General features: G+C 38.4%; 1 protein-coding gene across 1 annotated transcript in view; it reads right to left on the bottom strand.

The window, feature by feature from the left end:
• Positions 1 to 17,656, bottom strand: part of LOC146634425 (NACHT, LRR and PYD domains-containing protein 12-like) — a 106,126-nt gene that overhangs the window by 32,819 nt on the left and 55,651 nt on the right. The window lies entirely within an intron of this gene.

Genomic DNA, 17,656 nt, shown 5'->3' with positions numbered 1-17,656 from the left:
TATTGTATATTTTTATTCTATTTTATTCTACTGTATATAGTATATTATTTTTATTCTATTCTGTGCAGCTGTGTACTGTATTTATTCTTATCGTATTCAAATTTTTGCTTCATAACTTTTGCACTGTCCACTTCCTGCTGTGACAAAACAAATTTCCCACGTGTGGGACTAATAAAGGTTATCTTATCTTATCTTATTGTTTGCTCCATGTTAGATGCTAATGCTGACCGCAGCATGATTGAAATGGTAAAGCAAAACAAAAGAAAAGAAACACATAAGTCTTAGTATCATTACTTGCCAATCATGATAAAAATGTTGACTAATAGTATTCACCAAACAGAATATGAGTGTTTTATTTTTCCTTTCCAGGTGCAGTGTGAATCTTGCCAAAGATGGGCACATTTTGAATGTGAAAAATATAAAGAGAGCAACGAAGAATATAAATGCAAAAAATGTAAGGAAAACACAGAACAACTTCAAATAAAAACAGCTGTCTTTTCCCCTCCATGTGTGTTTGTATTCTTTGTCAACATTAGATGATTGTGTGCAGGAAGCATGTTTTAATAGTGTGATTTGGCCATCTGAACATGTTACCTAAATAAATCCAAGCAGGAAGCATGTTATTAACGTCCTAGCGAAATAACTCAAAGTTTTGAAGTGATTGGGCCATCTGAACATGCTACCTATATAAATCCAAGCAGGAAGCATGTTTTAATAGTGTCATTGGGCCATCTGAACACGCTACCTATACAACGGAGCCATTAACCACGTAAGGTAGCATATTCTGATAAGGTAGCACGGATTGATAGACAAGACCATAAATTTACGCTACGGTAGGATGTTTTGACAGAACACCGGGACAAACTGTGTTCCTTCTCAGCTCAACACGAAATGCGTAATATTTTCTCTGAATACAGAACAATTCAGTTTTTTACGGGACGGTTGGAAACTCTACTAAAATAAAGTTCACTATCAGTAACATCACAGCACCACCCAGCTGTATAGAAACTCCGTCATGCTAGCTAGTAGCAGTACGAGTTATTGTAACTGACTGTAAAAAGTCAGCACAAGGAAAATAAACTCCACCTAAACTTGGTTTATATCTGACCCAGATAGACTGCAGGGCCCTATTTCAAGAAGCCGGTTTAGTGCAAACTCTGAGTAAGTATACCCTGAGTTAACGAAAACTCTGGGTTTTCGGTTTCACAAAGCAAGTTTAGATTAATTCTGACTGAGTTACTATGACACTCCGTGAAGCTAACCTGCTCCCCAGCAGGTTTACTCCAACTAACCCTGACTTTCTCCGCCTCTTTGTCGGAAACCTGACTGTAGGAAGTGTCAGACATGGCGTGCCCCTTCCTTGAAGAGCCAGTAGATGTTGAAGCCCAAATTCTCCGCAGAGCTCTCCGCCGGGAGAGAGTGATTAGAGCGCGTTTGGACATTTTACCATTTCCTGATGATTTTCTGTGCGAACGTTACCGTTTTTCAGCACAATCTATAATTTATTTGAATAACATCCTCAGGCCTAATATTGCTCATGTGACACATTGTGGACATTCTCTCAGTTCTGTACATATTATTTGTATTGCATTTTTTTGCAAACGGGAGCTTTCTGTATAATATTGATGACGCTGAGCACGTTTCCAAGGCTACCGTCTGTCGGGCAGTCAGGAATGTTACAGTTGCACTGAAACGTCTCCTGCACTCGTTTGTGGTGTTCCCCGGTCATAGACCCACAAGATTTATCAAAGAGAGATTCCACAAAATTGCAGGTATCAGGATGAACAAAACTTAATACATGATGTGGTGATACTTGAACTACTACTTAAATTTTACATTTATTCTCACGGTTCCCAGGCGTGTATAGATGGCACTCACATTCCAATCATTGCTCCTTCAGTAAATGAAGGAGACTATGTGAACAGGAAGTCTTTCCACAGCATTAATGTACAGGTACATAGTTCCCTGTAGCATTTCAAACTAACAAATTATTTCATTATAGTAATGGATGCTAATTTGTGTTCTCTGCACTGTGAAGATCATATGTGATGCCAACATTATCACAAATGTGGAAGCCAACTACTCAGCCTCTGTGAGTGGTGGTGGTGGAGGACCCCCACCTGTTTTTCGGGCCTCTGCTTTTTTTCTAGTGGCTATAATGGGTACATTTGAGCATACAGATTAAGCAAATATGTACTTGTAATGTGCTCAGATAATTGCAATAAGTGCTCACAGAAAGAAAATTAATGTAGCCTCTAACTGCAATTGATTTACATGGGACAAACAGACCAAGCACTATGGCTCGTAATACAATTACACCTTACCTGTTTGGACTATATTTTTATATTTCATTTTTACTTGCTGCTAGGAACGTTTGGGGCCTGTTGGGTTGCACCTGCTCTCACATCACATCACAAAATAAAATGTATAAAATAAAAAATAAAATAAAATATAATAAAATGACGTGTTAAATGGGTGGAAATCCCTAGATCAATGTTTAAATTAACACTCACGCATTGACTCTGTCGGCTATGTTTTGCCATGCATGCTCCCTTTCTTTTGCAGCTGTGGCTGTGTTACTTTTTTTCCGCAAAATTCCGCATGTTATCGGCATATGCTGCCATCAGAATTTCAGCCTCAAGCGCTGTAAAATACATTGACCGCGCCTTCTTTCCCTCCGTCTCCATGGTGACTTGCTTAATCTGTGCTCCACTACTCCACTAATCAGGGCTTTATGTATCCTCGTGCGCGTGCTTAACTTGGGGTTAAAGCAACTTCGCGTTGATTGAACTAATTGTTATCAGCCTTTCTGAAACCGAATATTCCGAGTTGGACAGTTCGGGGTTACTCAACCCTGAGTATCGTTTTTCACTCTGAGTTTTCTAAACCGGCTTCTTGAAATAGGGCCCAGCAGTAGAAATCAGTCCAATAACAAGGTGTGTAACATCTAGCAGGGTGACAGAAAAACCCAGGGTAACTTCTAAGGACCTCAACGTCTCTCTCACATTGTGTTTTTTAAACATGCTTCCATTTGTCACTTCAGTCTTTACTCTGAAATACAGGAAGAGAAATCATGGCTGAAATAATTTCTCATAAAACCAGGGGTGTGGTCCAACAGTCAGTTTGGTGAGGAAGGTTCCTAACTGAGAAAAGTGACCCAGAAGTATCTGTGTAGCAGCCACAATAAATCAAGATCATGAGCTTTATTAACTGATCAAAGTCTCTTCTTTCATCTTCTGTATCATTCAGTTTGCATTGGTAATGCCCATTATTGTAATGCTTTTTTAAGACGAGCAAAACTTTATTTCACTTTGGGTTAGCTGGGATAAGTGATGGATGGAGGGAATTTTACTTCAGCCACAGAAATCCTAAACAGGAAGGAGGAGCAGAGTTACAGTGGATCACTATCCAGCAGGGAAACAAGGTTTATTTCAATTTCTTGGCCATGAGTGAGATTTACTGAGTGGGCAAATTAGGGAGACGACACCATCAGATCCCGAGCCCTCCATGTGTTAATCAAGAGACGGCTGCTGTGCTACATCCATAAATAATGAATAAATTAGGAGCTAAAGCTGAAAGGACAGTTTATTTGTACCATCTTCACGTGAACACATTCAAGAACATCACAGATGAAGAAACATTAAAAACTTCCACACTACATAAAGCAAGAAAAATAGTTTTTCTTTCAGGTGGTTTCAGAAAAACAGAAACATCAAACATCTCCAAGACTCTCTTTGAAAGAACTAAAAACCTTTGTTCTCATGGTCCAATCATGAGTGAACTCCCCGATTAAGCCTTGTGTGCTAAAACATGTCAGAGTTTTAAAGGTTAAACATGAGTTTCCAAAACGTTTTGCTGGAGAACAATGAACTATTTGACTGAGTTTCAATCATTTACAGACGAGCAAAATCAGGACAGAGAAAAAAGGACAAAACTGACTCAGTAAAAAACAGAAAAGAAGATCCCATGTAGATCTGTATTATGTAGAAGTTCAGCCCAGCAACCAGTTCAGTTCAACACAAGTTTAAATGATTCTATCTGAACTCTGTGGAGCCTGATCTCAAGCTTTTTGAGTCTGACACAGAAACCAGAGGATCTTTCTGTGTCTTCAGATTCACTGTGATCCAGTGATGGGAGTGATTTCAGCCCTGAGTGATCGCGCTGATGTTTGCACAGAGCAGACAATGAGGTGAATGTTTGGGCACATTGGTAACAGTGAAACAGTTTATTAGTAACGTGGGATCGTTTGTGTGCAGAGTATGAACTGAGATTCCTGAAGCTCTTGTCACACTGGTCACAGCTGTAGTTTCCTTCCATGTGTGTACGTTCATGAATGTTACGATGACCTGACTGTGAGAAGCTTCTCTCACAGTGTCTGCACTTGTGTGGTTTCTCTCCTGTGTGGACTCGTTTGTGTGATTTAAGCTGACCTGCAGTGGTGAAGGATGACCCACACTGATCACAGAGGTGCTTTTTAACCCCACTGTGAATCAGTTCATGTTGTTTTAAATCACTTGGTGTGGTGAAGCTTCTCCCACATTCTTTGCAGTATTTCCGTTTGTCTCCAGTGTGTCTACGTTGATGTCTTTTTAGGGTCTTTTGCCAACTGAAAGTTTTTCCACAGAGGTCACAATGAAAGTCTTTCCCACCACCACAGTGATGACAGGGTTGAGAACTGGATCCATCTGTGTCGCTCTGCTTCTAAACAAAGACACAAAGACAGTGTAAGTCAGTCCTTCAACATTTGTATCCTGAACGTCGCCAGTATTTGCCACACTGTTCACAGCAGTACACATCATGTCTGGTGTGAATGCGTAGGTGTGTATTTCGGCTCCCTCTCTGGCTGAAAGTTTTTCCACAGATGTCACAGCTGTATGCCTTAATTCCAGAGTGGGTAACTAGATGACTCTGTAAGCTGTTACTGTGAGTAAAAGCTCTGCCACACTGATCACAGCTGTATGGCTTAATTCCAGAGTGGGTAACTAGATGCCTCTGTAAGCTGCTACTGTGAGTAAAAGCTCTGCCACACTGATCACAGCTGTACGCTTTAACTCCACTGTGGATGAGTTGGTGTTGTTTTAGGGAAGGCTTGAAGGAAAAAGACTTTCCACACAAGTCACAGCTGAACGGTCTCTCTCCAGTGTGGCTGACCTGATGCTGTTTTAGTGAAGCTTTCAGAGTAAAACCCTTCCCACACAAGTCACAGCTGAACGGTCTCTCTCCAGTGTGGATGACCTGATGCTGTTTTAGTGAAGCTTTCAGAGTAAAACCCTTGCCACACAAGTCACAGCTGAACGGTCTCTCTCCAGTGTGGATGACCTGATGCTGTTTTAGTGAAGCCCTCACAGTAAAACCCTTCCCACACTCGTCACAGCTGTATGGCTTAATTCCAGAGTGGGTAACTAGATGCTTCTGTAAGTGGCTACTTTGAGTAAAAGCTCTGCCACACTGATCACAGCTGTATGGCTTAACTCCACTGTGGATGAGTTGGTGTGTTTTTAGGGAACCCTTGAAGGAAAAAGACTTTCCACACAAGTCACAGCTGAACAGTCTCTCTCCAGAGTGGATGACTTGATGCTGTTTTAGTTTAGCCCTCACAGTAAAACCCTTCCCACACTCGTCACAGCTGTATGGCTTAATTCCAGAGTGGGTAACTAGATGCCTCTGTAAGTGGCTACTGTGACTAAAAGCTCTGCCACACTGATCACAGCTGTACGCTTTAACTCCACTGTGGATGAGTTGGTGTTGTTTTAGGGAATCCTTCAAGGAAAAAGACTTTCCACACAAATCACAGCTGAACGGTCTCTCTCCAGTGTGGATGACCTGATGCCGTTTTAGTTTAGCCCTCACAGTAAAACCCTTCCCACACTGATCACAGCTGTATGGCTTAATTCCAGAGTGGGTAACTAGATGACTCTGTAAGTGGCTCATGCGAGTAAAAGCTCTGCCACACTGATCACAGCTGTATGGCTTAATTCCAGAGTGGGTAACTAGATGACTCTGTAAGTGGCTCATGCGAGTAAAAGCTCTGCCACACTGATCACAGCTGTATGGCTTAATTCCAGAGTGGGTAACTAGATGCTTCTGTAAGTTGCTACTTTGAGTAAAAGCTCTGCCACACTGATCACAGCTGTACGCTTTAACTCCACTGTGGATGAGTTGGTGTCTTTTTAGGTAACCCTTCCAGGAAAAAGACTTTCCACACAAGTCACAGCTGAACGGTCTCTCTCCAGTGTGGATGACCTGATGCTGTTTTAGTTTAGCCCTCACAGTAAAACCCTTCCCACACTCGTCACAGGTGTGTTTTTTCTCTCCCTTTCTTCTGTGAGGTTTGTCGGCCTCCTGAGAGCGCTGACTTCTGGCTCTATGTTGGTCCTGCAGTGACAGAGATACAAACAGAGGCAGTGAGTGAAATGCAGTCGTGGAACAAACTCAACCTTCAAACTCCATTAACACTAGTTTTAAACCTGAAGGTGGAGCGTGGCACCAAACACCTTAAAGGTCTCTTATCCCCACCTGCTGGTAGTTCTAACACATTACATCCAACCTGCTGTTAAAGATAATTCATGACTGTTCAAACACTAAAATCATGCCCATCCCTCCTGATTGTACACACACACACACACACACACACACACACGCACACACACACTATTTTATAATTTAGATCATTTTGTTGTTTCCTATTACATATTTCTATAATTTGTATAGATTTATACATAATTATTCAGTGATAATAAATCCTGTGTTTGTTTATTCTAAAGGAACCCCGTTAGCTTCCACAACAGATGTTGCTCGTCTTCCGTCAAATACTCACATAAAATATTACACAATAAAGTGGATTCAAGATATCCACATAATTTCACTCTTACATCCACAGTGAGGTTTCACAATTGTTAAAATATAAGCAATCAATAATATTGATATCAATAACATTGAGGCACATTACACAAATTTCAAAAACAAATCATGTCTTACAATATTTACAACAACTAAAAGCTCTGTAAATCGGCTTTTAAGTGTTCATTGAAGTTTTGAATAATTCTCTAATTTTTTAAGGCAACTTATTCCACTTAAAAGTTGCTCTAAATGTAACAGTTTTACAAAATGTTACTTTTAACTCGAGCATTTACTAAATTGCAGCTTGTTGAAAACTGTGTAATATGATGATGTATTTCATCTGGATACTGCAGCTGAGCAGAATAAATGTGGTGTGTTTAACAGAATTGCTTTCTTTAGAACTACAAGTAAGCCATAGAATATTTTAGCCTGTACAGGAAGCCAAGAAAGGTTATTATGCATTTTATCAATATTAGTATAGTATGAACATCTTCACACTAATCTGGACGCCTTATTCTGGACTAACTGAAGTCTGTTAAGATCTGTCTTATTAGCTGCTGACCAAATGATTGAACAATACTCCAGATGAGACATTACTAGTGCATTAATGACATCTTTCATAATGAAGAAGCGATACACAAAGAGCATTTCATAGCCATAGCTATGCCTTGTCAGCAGAGTTATGTGACATTAGTGATGTTTGTACTTTCAGCGTTAACTTGGTTTTAAAGCCTTTAAAATATACGCCGTTCAATAGTCGACCTTAATCTGACAGAGAATGTGATGATTTTGTGGATAATTAAAGTCAGTCATATATCCACGAACACAACAAGCTGAAAGTCAGTGATGCTGCTCGGTTTGCAGTCCTGAATATCACGGCACAAGCAGGATTCACTGCACTGTTAATGTTAGCTATGTTATATTGCTGCCTCTGTTCGGTGGTGTCGAGCCAAACGGACTTTAACGTGTGTTTGAACGAGCTGACGGTTCACTCGTTAAGCTGAAAGAAAGATGCTTTAATCACAGCAGTCACACATGTGTCCACTGCACCATCTGGAACTCTTCTTGTTTACACTCGTAATAACACAAACACTAAATCCTGCTTCTCTGGTGCTGTTGTGTAGCAGTGTGTACACCTGAGACTGTCACCTGTCTGTCTGTCCTGCACTCTCTCTCTGTTTCTTTCTCTCTGATTGTGGAATAAAAGTATGAACATGTGTTTATAAGTTACACTTGTGTTTGAATCCTGCAGCTTATCACACATTTGATTTCCATGTGTGACGACTGCAAGTGTCCAGAGTGAGGACAGACTGAGGGACCCACTGCTGCACATCATCTGTGAGGCTTTGCAGCCCTGATGATCCACCAGGACAAACTCAGCAGTGTGTGAGGAAGAGGAGGAGGAAGAGCCAGCAGCAGCTGACAGATGGAGAGAATAGACAGACTGTTCCCTGTTTGTGAAGGACTGCTAGGAAAGTTTAACATAACTGTCTGTCCTGAATCAGTCTTATTAGGTAATGTTCAAATAATGTGATCATCCCAGTGTTTCCAGTGTGGGAGAAATTACTCAGGGCCTTCAAGTTACACACTATGAAAGGCAGCAACAAGTTTAATGTTCAGAAACCTAAAGTCTGTATCAGCAGCAGAATGGAGCTAAAATAAATGTTGGTTTCAGTTCTATGAAGCTTTGAGTATTTTGGATCAGTAGCTGCTGTGTTTGTTGCATCACATTGCTGTAACTGTTTATATGCTTTATATATTCTGAGCTAAGTTGATCTATAGTGTTACATCATATTCTATAAGGATGTTATGTGTTTGTAGACTTTCTGCCCAGTTTGACCCATTTAGCAGAAGTCAGCACTTCGGCCTTAGCGGTCTTTGAGTACGCGGCCCTTGAGGACTTTAAAGCTGCAGAACCTGAATCGGGATACAGCCATGATGATCTCCAGCCTCGTGCTCGCCAACATTCTCACCTGAGTTAAGAAGACGATCACTGAAATGGTCTCAGCAGGTCCTTTGATGACAGCAATGAAATGCAGTGGTAAGGCTTTTTGGGGATTAAGTTCGTTTTCATGGCAAAGAAGGACGATGCAGTTCATCTGATCACTCCTCATAACATTCTGGAGTGCAGGCAAAATGCTATTATAAAAACTTAAGCAGCAACTTCTCCAGGTTCCAATATTTATGCAATTCTCAAACCTTTTGGCCACGACTGTATAACCTCTTCTGAAGTTTAGTGGATATTATACATGGTTATGCTCAGGATGTGTCGGCCAGTTTCCACTGGAAACGCCTTTTGGTTAAACTGTCAGTGAGGAATTTGCATTTGCACTGTTACATTTTTATATAACTTTAATGCACATAAACAACAGCTGCTTGTTTCAGTGAAAATACATTGATGGGTTTTTAATAAAGTTGTGCAGCTGTAAAGTATTTTGTCTGGTGTCAATTCTATCGTCAGCTACATCGTTATGGCAAATGTTCAAATGTATATGGTGATAAATATCTTTGGTCATATGGTCCTGCTCTGTCTGTCACCTTCTGTGTTGAGCTCATTGTTTCCTCTGTAGTGGCTGAGCTGAATCCAAGTAGCTGAAAATGTTCCTCTGCTGCTCCGTCAGACTCTCCTCCTCCTGCTGATCAGCTGGGACACAAAACAGATCTTTGTTAGGCTCCACACTGCACTGAAGAGTCAAAGTGGCTCATATGTTCATCTGACAAGTAAAAGAACACATTTTTGTTTCCCGAGGTGGGCAACTTGTTGGAAACAAACACAAAAGGTTTGAGCACTGATACCTGCCATTGCTGCCATTGAAAGATGCAACGCCAGCAATGTGGATTGTCAAGACTCAAACCAATCATCAAGCAAAGACAACAGGGATCATTTGTTTCTGTTTATTTAGCATTCACAGCATTTGCCTTCTGTGCAGGGGAAGTCCACGCACACTGTGTGGTACCGCCATCCGCAGAAGGTGCATTCAACCTCTGTAAGAGAAACGAGATTGTCTGAGACTGAAATGATATTCACTAAAGAAGTGGTGATTTGTAAAACTTCAAGTGTATGATAAGGTGAAAACAAATACACAACTGCATGTCATGTAGTTGAAGCTTTTTCTTCTTTTGGAAGACCGGAAAACACTGAAAGTTACGAATTAGTCCTTTATTTATCCAGGTAAAAAAAAAATCTCATTGAGATTAAAAATCTCATTTCCAAGAGAGACCTGGCGTCATGGCAACACAAGTCACATACCACATAGGGATATAACATTTAAAACAAATACAATATCCCAACATGTGTAACAAATGTATTGTGCTTGAAACAAATTCAGAATAGGTGATAAAGCAGCTGCACATGTGTGTCACGAGTAAATCTGGCTGTATAACAAACAGAAACAAGTGATCCCTGCTGTCTTTGCTCAATGGTTGGTTTGAGTCTTGACAATCCACATCGCTGGCATCTTTCAATATGTTTGAATGCACCAGTGTAAGTGCAGCCACTCAGACTCTGCTCAATGTGTTCATAGAAACAGGTGCAGATGTGTCACGAGTTCATCCAGCATTAGCTATGGCACTTGGCCACAGGTGGCAGCAGTGGACTGACCTGCATTTGAGACTGCTCCAGCTGCTCTGTGACAGTCAGTAGATCTGCTACAAATTGCAGATCATATGCAAGTTTTGGAAATGACATTATAAATATTCCTAACTTAGCCACGGCAGCCATGTTGATGTATTACCTATATTGGCTGAAAATGTTCATTTGCAGAGAAAAGACACAGGCAGACTGTGCTTACAGGATGTTACATGTTATTATGTGATGTTATTGAAATCATCATGAATAACAGGAGTGGTGATTTGTAAAACTTCACATTTTGATCCGGGACGTACTCTGCATAAAAACAAGCGCTCACTCTTCCTGCTCAACAAATGACAAGGGCGGAGCCTTATACCACGTGATACAGAAGCTGTGCTGTGTGATGCTAAAATTAGCAGGGAAACAACAACGGAGAGCACGTCAGGGATGACGAGAAAGTGACAGGAGAAAATCCGTCCCGGTCAACCACCCAAACATCAATAACGGGAACCTTATACAGCGCTTCCCTATACCCGTCGAACTCCCGCAGGCACAAAGACATTACGGAGGCTATCACTTATCACCTGACCAAAGATATGGCTCCATCAACACTGTGCAAAACGAGGGATTTAGGAAAACGATCAACACCCTAGACAAACGCTACACAGTGCCGTCCCGCAACTATTTTTCTATTGTTGCACTACCTGCTCTGTACACGCAGCGTCGAGCAACGGTGGAGACGGAATTTCAAGCAGGACAACATTTTGCTGCAACAACAAAACGTGAGACGTTTGTTGTTTTTATGTTTATTTATTCTTATGAGAGAATCATGATCTCAATTCTAAGCCAAAAAATCGTGATTCTCATTTTATGCAAAATCGTGCAGCCCTAACATTAACACAAAACTATTGTTTCACCAGAGAAACACACATGAAGAGAGAGACAATAACAGCTACCAAACAGTCGTCATAATTCGTCACACAATGAGAAAAGGACAAATCAACAAGTAACAATGACTAATTAATATTAAAATCTGTAACATAATGTATTGTTTGGAGTTTAGTCTGATTGGTTCAGGATGAGCTGCCATTATCCACAATTAACCTAACAGACCTACACCTTAGTTCACAGATTCACTTTGTCTAAGGTTGATTTCTGGGATTTCACACAACCCAGGATTCAGATCGTGAATCCATGATGGGCTTGGATTTACATCATTATGAATGAAATGTGCTCTACTTGGAAGCAGCCGGCCCCGCCCCTTTTGACGGGTTGTGTGAGACTTTAAATCATCAAACTGTAAATTATAAATTTAAATTGTTATTGATCCTTTACCTAAAGTGTAGATTTATTTTCTTACTCTTCTTATATTTATTGTTTGTTTACTTTCACCGCTGTAACTGCAGCCTCGTCGTCTCGTCTCTCTATATGCTGGACTGTCTGTAGCGGAGATGACAATAAAGTTTATTTTGACTTCAGCAGCGCGCAGGCGCACCGAGGGCTCTCGCGCTCACTTTATAGAATTTAGAAAAAACATCGGTGCAGATTATAAGTCTGTATCATAATATCTGTTTGTTGTTTTTATTTTGTTTTGCGAGTTGGTTATTAGATGCCGCTCCAGCCAGCCAGAGACTCCCCGCCGCCCCGCCCTCTCCTACTGGTGTCAAGCCAGCCTCCAATTCGAGACTTGCAGTCAAGCCAGCCTCCAGTTGATTTTACGTTCCCTGTGTTTTCAAAGTATTACGGGAATGGATGTGGAAACCAGATTTCAAAATAAAAGCCAACTTCGAGTGAATTAACAGATATGTTAAGAACATAATAACATAATAATTTAGGCTTTTTTTTTTTTTTAGAAACTCTAATGTTACATCTACATGACACAGCCTTGTACCCTAATTGTGCCCTGTCAAGGCCATCTTATTTTGGATTTCAAAGTAAAAGCCCTGTGAATCTTCATTTTTGAACTACTCTTTCAATGAATTCATAATGCTCTTAAAAGCAAAAGTCGTATTTCCAAATACTATTTGAACTTTGTATCAACATTTTCCAACCGCAGTCTTTTTCACAGTAATACCATATCAAATAAATTCTTTCTGATTTTGCTTTTCATAGTAATGGCCCTTTGAAATTGCCGATATTTGACTTAATCTTCTAACGATTCAAAATGCTCTAAAATGGAAAATTCCTGTTTCCACAGGGTAATTCCACCTTAGATCAACAGTATACAACCCCACAGTGATACCATATCAATATCAAGTCATTCTGATTTTGCTTTCAAAAATAAAAGCCCTTTCAAATTGTCCATAATTGACCTACCTTTCAGTGATTTCAAAATGCTCTAAAATGGAAAATTCCTGTTTCCACAGGGTAATTCCACTTTAGATCAACAGCATACAACCTCACGATGTTACCATATCAATATCAAGACATTCTGATTTTGCTTTCAAAAATAAAAGCCCTTTCAAATTGTCCATAATTGACCTAACTTTCAGTGATTTCAAAATGCTCTAAAATGAAAAATTCTTGTTTCCACAGGATAATTCCACCTTAGATCAACAGTATACAACCCCACAGTGATACCATATCAATATCAAGTCATTCTGATTATGCCTTCCAAAATAAAAGACTTTTCAAATTGTCCATAGTTGACCTACCTTTCAGTGATTTCAAAATGCTCTAAAATGGAAAATTCCTGTTTCCACAGGGTAATTCCACTTTAGATCAACAGTATACAACCCCACGGTGATACCATATCAATATCAAGTCATTCTGATTTTGCTTTCAAAAATAAAAGCCTTTTCAAATTGTCCATAATTGACCTAACTTTCAGTGATTTCAAAATGCTCTTAAATAGAATTTTGCTGTTTCCACAGGGTAATTCCACTTTAGATCAACAGTATACAACCCCACGGTGATACCATATCAATATCAAGTCATTCTGATTTTGCTTTTCATAGTAATGGCCCTTTGAAATTGCCGATATTTGACTTAATCTTCTAACGATTCAAAATGCTCTAAAATGAAAAATTCTTGTTTCCACAGGGTAATTCCACCTTAGATCAACAGTATACAACCTCACAGTGATACCATATCAATATCAAGTCATTCTGATTTTACTTTCAAAAATAAAAGCCCTTTCAAATTGTCCACAATTGACCTAACTTTCTGTGATTTCAAAATGCTATAAAATGGAAAATTCCTGTTTCCACAGGGTAATTCCACTTTAGATCAACAGTATACAACCTCACAGTGATACCATATCAATATCAAGTCATTCTGATTTTGTTTTCAAAAATAAAAGCCCTTTCAAATTGTCCACAATTGACCTAACTTTCAGTGATTTCAAAATGCTCTAAAATGGAAAATTCCTGTTTCCACAGGATAATTCCACTCTGTATTTACAGTATAAAGCCCCACAGTGATACCATATCAATATCAAGTCATTCTGATTTTGCTTTCAAAAATAAAAGCCTTTTCAAATTGTCCATAATTGACCTACCTTTCAGTGATTTCAAAATGCTCTAAAATGGAAAATTCCTGTTTCCACAGGATAATTCCACCTTAGATCAACAGTATACAACCCCACAGTGACACCATATCAATATCAAGTCATTCTGATTTTGCTTTCAAAAATAAAAGCCCTTTCAAATTGTCCACAATTGACCTAACTTTCAGTGATTTCAAAATGCTCTAAAATGAAAAATTCTTGTTTCCACAGGGTAATTCCACTTTAGATCAATAGTATACAACCTCACAGTGATACCATATCAATATCAAGTCATTCTGATTTTGCCTTCCAAAATAAATGCCCTTTCAAATTGAACATATACGGCCTACTTTTTTGACGATTTCAAAATGTTCTTAAACAGAATTTTGCTGTTTCCACAGGATAATTTCACTTTAGTTCAACAGTATACAACCTCACGATGTTACCATATCAATTTCAAGTCATTCTGATTTTGATTTCAAAAATAAAAGCATTTTCAAAATGCCCATATCTGACTTGATCCTGGAACAATTTCAAAATGCTCTAAAATGGAAAATTCCTGTTTCCACAGGGTAATTCCACCTTAGATCAACAGTATACAGCCCCACAGTGATACCATATCAATATCAAGTCATTCTGATTATGCCTTCCAAAATAAATGCCCTTTCAAATTGAGCATATATACGACCTACTTTTTTAACGATTTCAAAATGTTCTTAAAAAGAATTTTGCTGTTTCCACAGGATAATTTCACTTTAGGTCAACAGTATACAACCTCACGATGTTACCATATCAATATCAAGTCATTCTGATTATGCCTTCCAAAATAAAAGACTTTTCAAATTGCCAAGATACGACCTACTCTTTTAAAGATTTCAAAATGCTCTAAAAGTGAAAATTGCTGTTTCCACAGGATAATTTCACTTTAGGTCAACAGTATACAACCTGACGATGTTACCACATCAATATCAAGTCATTCTGATTTTGCTTTCAAAAATAAAAGCATTTTCAAAATGCCCATATCTGACTTGATCCTGGAACAATTTCAAAATGCTCTAAAATGGAAAATTCCTGTTTCCACAGGGTAATTCCACCTTAGATCAACAGTATACAGCCCCACAGTGATACCATATCAATATCAAGTCATTCTGATTATGCCTTCCAAAATAAAAGTATTTTCAAATTGCCCATAGACGACCTACTCGTTTAACGATTTCAAAATGCTCTTGAATTGAAAGATGCTGTTTCCACAGGATAATTCCACTTTAGATCAACAGTATCCAACCCGACAGTAAAACCATGTAAATTTCATGTTGGTCTGATTTCGCCAATTGATTATGACAGAATTGAATCATAAAGATGATGTAAAAGGAAGCTGAAATTGCCACTAGGTTGTAATTGATAGTACGTTTATATTTTAAGTCTGTGGAAAGATGTCATTCTAAATAAAGAAATTACAAAACAGCTTGCAAACCAACCATGACATCTTTCCACAGACTTAAAATATAAACGTACTATCAATTACAACCTAGTGGCAATTTCAGCTTCCTTTTACATCATCTTTATGATTCAATTCTGTCATAATCAATTGAGTCTGATTTTGCTTTTCAAAATGAAAACCCAATATGTGTTGAAACAGCAATTTTCATTTTTAAAACATTCTGAAATAATTGAAAGAGTATATCACATATGGACAAATTTGACGGGCCATTAATTTGAAAGGCGAAATCAGACCAACATGAAATTTACATGGTTTTACTGTCGGGTTGGATACTGTTGATCTAAAGTGGAATTATCCTGTGGAAACAGCATCTTTCAATTTAAGAGCATTTTGAAATCGTTAAACGAGTAGGTCGTCTATGGGCAATTTGAAAATACTTTTATTTTGGAAGGCAAAATCAGAGTGACTTGATCTTAACATCGTATCTCTGTGGGGTTGTATACTGTTGATTTAAAGTGAAATTATTCTGTGGAAACAGAAAATTTCCTTTTTAGAGCATTCCGAAATCACTGAAAGTTAGGTAAATTATGGGCATTTTCAACAGGCCATTATTTTGGAAGGCATAATCAGAATTACTTGAAATTGATATGGTAACATCGTGAGGTTGTATACTGTTGACCTAAAGTGAAATTATCCTGTGGAAACAGCAATTTTCACTTTTAGAGCATTTTGAAATCTTTAAAAGAGTAGGTCATATCTTGGCAATTTGAAAAGTCTTTTATTTTGGAAGGCATAATCAGAATGACTTGATATTGATATGGTATCACTGTGGGGCTGTATACTGTTGATCTAAGGTGGAATTACCCTGTGGAAACAGGAATTTTCCATTTTAGAGCATTTTGAAATTGTTCCAGGATCAAGTCAGATATGGGCATTTTGAAAATGCTTTTATTTTTGAAAGCAAAATCAGAATGACTTGATATTGATGTGGTAACATCGTCAGGTTGTATACTGTTGACCTAAAGTGAAATTATCCTGTGGAAACAGCAATTTTCACTTTTAGAGCATTTTGAAATCTTTAAAAGAGTAGGTCGTATCTTGGCAATTTGAAAAGTCTTTTATTTTGGAAGGCATAATCAGAATGACTTGATATTGATATGGTGTCACTGTGGGGTTGTATACTGTTGATCTAAAGTGGAATTACCCTGTGGAAACAAGAATTTTTCATTTTAGAGCATTTTGAAATCACTGAAAGGTAGGTCAATTATGGACAATTTGAAAAGGCATTTATTTTGGAAGGCATAATCAGAATGACTTGATATTGATATGGTATCACTGTGGGGCTGTATACTGTTGATCTAAAGTGGAATTACCCTGTGGAAACAGCAAAATTCTATTTAAGAGCATTTTGAAATCACTGAAAGTTAGGTCAATTATGGACAATTTGAAAAGGCTTTTATTTTGGAAGGCATAATTAGAATGACTTGATATTGATATGGTGTCACTGTGGGGTTGTATACTGTTGATCTAAGGTGGAATTACCCTGTGGAAACAGCAAAATTCTATTTAAGAGCATTTTGAAATCACTGAAAGTTAGGTCAATTATGGACAATTTGAAAAGGCTTTTATTTTTGAAAGCAAAATCAGAATGACTTGATATTGATATGGTGTCACTGTGGGGTTGTATACTGTTGATCTAAAGTGGAATTACCCTGTGGAAACAGGAATTTTCCATTTTAGAGCATTTTGAAATCACTGAAAGTTAGGTCAATTATGGACAATTTGAAAGGGCTTTTATTTTTGAAAGCAAAATCAGAATGACTTGATATTGATATGGTATCACTGTGGGGTTGTATACTGTTGATCTAAGGTGGAATTACCCTGTGGAAACAGGAATTTTCCATTTTAGAGCATTTTGAATCGTTAGAAGATTAAGTCAAATATCGGCAATTTCAAAGGGCCATTACTATGAAAAGCAAAATCAGAAAGAATTTATTTGATATGGTATTACTGTGAAAAAGACTGCGGTTGGAAAGTGTTGATACAAAGTTCAAATAGTATTTGGAAATACGACTTTTGCTTTTAAGAGCATTATGAATTCATTGAAAGAGTAGTTCAAAAATGAAGATTCACAGGGCTTTTACTTTGAAATCCAAAATAAGATGGCCTTGACAGGGCACAATTAGGGTACAAGGCTGTGTCATGTAGATGTAACATTAGAGTTTCTAAAAATAAAAAAAAAAGCCTAAATTATATGTTATTATGTTCTTAACATATCTGTTAATTCACTCGAAGTTGGCTTTTATTTTGAAATCCG

This window comes from Diplotaxodon limnothrissa, linkage group LG3, assembly GCF_057381915.1.
Source record: "Diplotaxodon limnothrissa isolate DT_005_m linkage group LG3, D_limnothrissa_male_GT1.1, whole genome shotgun sequence".
In the NCBI taxonomy this organism is placed as follows: Eukaryota; Metazoa; Chordata; class Actinopteri; order Cichliformes; family Cichlidae; genus Diplotaxodon; species Diplotaxodon limnothrissa.
The sequence above is the reverse complement of the archived record's forward strand: the minus strand, read 5'-3'. Positions and strand labels throughout refer to the sequence as shown.